Here is a 3,946-nt window from a genome sequence, read left to right as displayed (position 1 = left end):
CACACGCGCGTTTGCGTATGCGTATACATGTGTGTGCATCTATGCACATCGATCTGTGTATAGGCACTCTAGATGCACACGGGCACCTGTACATACGTACATGCGTGCACGTCTACGTATACATACACACGTGTGTATGTAGGCACAGATTCTCGCGTGCGTCTGTGTGGACGTACATACGCTCTCTGTAGACGTCTGCGTATGCGTCCGTACGTATGTATACGTGTGTACATACACGTGTGCACATACACACGCAGATATGTGTGTCTATGCAAGCATCCACGTACGGGTACGCATAGACGTGCATCCACACCTGTGCGCAGACATCACACGTATACACACTATACGTGCATCTAGATGCGTTGACACGTCCGCGTGTATGTGTGTGTGTGTGCCTATGTATCCCGACGTCTCTGCACATGTGAGCATGTGTGTTCACGCCTGTGTCTATCCGTGTACGTATGTGTATAGATGCCTCTGCGTATATACACGCAAGCATACACGCACACTAGAAACGCCTAGGCATACACGTGCGCACACAGACACGTGCGTGTACGTGAGCATGCCCTTCGTACGTGTGTGTTTATACGCCTGCGTGCACGTATATATAGACGCGATGACGTGTGCGTATACATATGTACACGTGTATACGCACATGTGTATGCGTTCTCCCTCTCCCTCTCCCTCTCCCTCTCCCTCTCCCTCTCCCTCTCCCTCTCCCTCTCCCTCTCCCTCTCCCTCTCCTCTCTCTCTCTGACTTTTAAGCTGCCAGGACAGTTCCACGAGTTGACTTTCCTGCCTGGTGGTTTTGTCTCATTTCGTTTCTGAGCTACGTGAAAAAGTTATGTATTCATTGAGGTGGCTGTTGTCACGGGACCCGGGGTTTATTTAGTGGATCCCTATGGACTCCGTCCTCCTCACCAGCACGCCCCTCAATACCACCCCCCCACACCCTCCCCGCAACCCCCCAACCCCCCACCCCCCACCCCCCGCAGCCCTGCCACCCCAGACCTCCCAGGCCGTCCGCCTTTCCGCTGTTTGTGGCCAGTGGTGTTGAAATCCATGTTCTCCTGACCTCTAGTGCACTTTCCCCACCCACCCGCGCATGCTTGTGTGTGTCGTCTCTGGACTTTGTCACGGTGTCTCTACCCAGGTTGAGTTTTGTTTTCTCTTCTTGGGGGTCCGAGTGTCTCCTTCTTTTCCTTTCTTACTCCTAGGCTTGTGTGTCTGTGTCCGTGTCTGCTTTCGAAAGTCCGGCTTTGTTCTCCCAGCAGCGCTTGCCTGGTTTCGCTTTGCCGGTCCCTCCCTCCCTCCCTCCCTCCCTCCCTCCCTCCTTCCCTCCTTTTCTCCCTCCCTCCCTCCCGCCCCCCTCTTTCGGGGGGCCGGGGGCCGGGGGTTCCTGGGATGTCACTGGTGCCCCCTCTCTCCGCCCACCCCGCCCCGAGCCCCCGCCGCCCGCCCGCGTCTCCGTGGAATGTCCCCCCACCACCCTGGAATCGCGTGGCGGGGGGGGGGGGGGGGGGGGGGGGGATCGCGGCTCTTTCGTGGCAGCCTCCAGGGGAGAGATCTCCCGGCTCCTCTCCCTTCCTCTGCGGCCGGGGTCGCGTCGCGTCGCGTCGCGTCGCTCGGCGGCGGAGGCTCCGGGCCGAGCTCGGGCGTTTGGGCGGCCGGCGCTGCGGCGTCCCCGGCGGCCGGCGACAGCGACCCGTCCTCGGGACGTTCGAGCCGGTTGTCGGGAGCCACCTGGCGGCCGCTTGTATATTGTCCCTCCCCCTCCGGAGCTTCGGCGAGCCCTTCAGGAGGGTTGTGACTCAGCCGCCGGGCCCGAGGCAGAGCTCTCAGACACCGGCTATGCTGGCGGCGACAGTCCCGGTGGCGCCGAGGCCTAGGGACGTCCTGCTGTCGCCGGAGATTGGTTCTCTAGGTTTCTGAGGAGGGTGATCGTCGCGGCGCTCCGGGGCCGGGCTCTGCGGTGGCCGGACCGGGTCGACCAGCATCTCCCCGTGCCCCTGTGGCCGCGGAGAAGGACCGGCCGGACCCTCCCTGGGCCGGGCCGCCGCGGTGGGCAGGGAGAGGGTCTTCCCTGCCCGGAGCGCCTGGACTCGGGCTCGGCGGTCCGGACTCCTCCTGGGCCGCCCTCAGGAGCGTGTGCTTCGCCCTCGGCCCCGCTCCGGAGGTGGGGACCCGCCCGCCGGAGTCGTGAGGGTTGACGGGGAGAGGCGGGCGCGTGTGCGGCCGCCCCCCCCCCCCCCAACCCGTGGGGTCCGGTCGCCCGAGGCGTCTCCTGGCACACATGCTGTTTCTTTTTCAAAGTCCCGATGGGTCCGGAGACGTGGATGGACCGGACCCTGCTTCCGCGGGTGGCCGGGGAGGGCGCGCCCGACCCTTCAGCGTGCCTTCGTGGGTCTCGGTCGTCGGATGCGACTTTGTCTCACCCCTCCCCACCTCCCTGAACCCAGGTCAGGAGGTGGGGACCGGCTCGGGCCGTCCTGGGTGCCCCATCTAGGACGGTCTGGGTCCCGCCCGGGCGCGGTCCCTGGTCGGGGCCCGCTCGTCTCGTTGGAGGCGCCTCGCTGACGGTTCTTCCTTCTTGTTTCTTGATGCTCATCAAAGCCAAATCCCCGTTCGGAGACTCCGACGGACCGGTACCCCTACCCGTGTGGGCGAAGCGGGAGAGGGCGCCCCCGGCCAGCTCCCTCTCCCTTGGTGGGTGTCCGCGCCCCCACTTTGGCCATCGCGCGCCCCCTCCCCCTGCTCCCCTTCCCCCGGTCGACCAGATGACTCCCCCCCCCCCCCCCGCCCCCCCGCCACGAGAGCTCCGGGCCTGGTGTTTATGGGGTAGCGCTGGGGACAGGTGGCCGGGCCAAGGTTCCGGGGGTCCTCCATGCGAGTCGTGGATGGGCCCCGCTGTCGGCTGCTGTCATTTCGTCGCCCTTAATGGGCCTTTTTTACCACCAGGTAAGTGCTGACACGGTCTGCTTCGGTGTCTGCCGCCGAGGAAACTTTGGGTCTCTGGATGTACGCGGGGCTCTGGGCCTTCGGGCCGCCAGCTCTGGTCCCCGGTTCGGCCCTTGCCGCTGGAGCCGCCCGCCTGGGCCTGTGCGCCGGCTCCTGTGTGGTGTTGTCTGGCTGACCCGACTCGTGGTGCCACCTCCGGTCTCTGGGCGACCCGAGGGCGGCGGGGCGAGGCGCCGTGGGTCTTCTACCCTGCGCGCTCCCCGCTGCGGGCACCCGGTGAAGGCTGAGATGCGACCCCCGCCCTGTGGGCTCCGTGCCACGTGTCAGGCGTTCTCGAACCTCCTGGGGTCGTGGGCCGCTCTCGCCTGAGGCGAGGTGGGGGGCGGAGGTTGCCGGTGAGGCTTAAAGCGGGCCCCTCTGGTGACTGTCCTCGCCGTGCCTTCCCCCCGCTCCACCTTGGCTCATCCGATCGATGTGGTGTGGTCGTGCTCTCCCGGGCCGGGCCTAAGCCGTGCCAGACGAGGGACAGGTGTTCCCGGTGAACGTGTCTGCTCTTCTCGGTCTGTCCGCGGGGCCCCTCGCCTGACTTTTTTCCCCCTGGCCGTCGGGGAGGGGGAGGAAGGCGGGGGCTGGGTTGCGGCCTCTGGCCCTGACCTTCGGTCTCCTGTCCCCCGCCTCGGGTGGCGTCAGTGGGGGCCGTGGGTCTTCTGACACAGCAGATGCTCTCGCTTCGCCTTCCCGGCGTGTGCTCCGCGAGCGGCCCTCCCCGCGGTGGGGAGGGCTGTACCGCTGCTGCGCTGTGCCCCCCCGTGTGGGTGCGCGAGCGTGCCTCGTTGGATCCTCGGTGGTGCTCCTGGAGCGCTCCAGGTCGTCGCTCAGGTGCCTGAGGCCGAGCGGTGGTGTCGTTTCCCTTAACCCCGGTGTCCTCCTCGGGTCCCCACCGCGGTGGTGTGTGTGTGTCCCGTGAGTGGGCTCTCTTTTGGGGGGG

At 65.7% G+C, this 3,946-nt stretch overlaps 1 long non-coding RNA gene across 1 annotated transcript in view; it reads left to right on the top strand.

The window, feature by feature from the left end:
* The first annotated feature begins 1,101 nt into the window (after positions 1-1,101).
* The window catches only part of LOC147377143 (uncharacterized), a 29,402-nt gene continuing 26,557 nt past the window's right edge, over positions 1,102-3,946 (top strand). The window contains exon 1 of the long non-coding RNA XR_015136052.1: positions 1,102-1,153. This is a non-coding gene — a long non-coding RNA (uncharacterized LOC147377143). The remainder of the gene's footprint in view (positions 1,154-3,946) is intronic.

Source organism: Bos grunniens, chromosome 2 (assembly GCF_055505025.1).
Source record: "Bos grunniens cultivar Pamir isolate PY7600 chromosome 2, Bosgru_T2T1.0, whole genome shotgun sequence".
NCBI lineage: Eukaryota > Metazoa > Chordata > Mammalia > Artiodactyla > Bovidae > Bos > Bos grunniens.
This window is presented reverse-complemented; position numbering and strand designations above follow the sequence as displayed.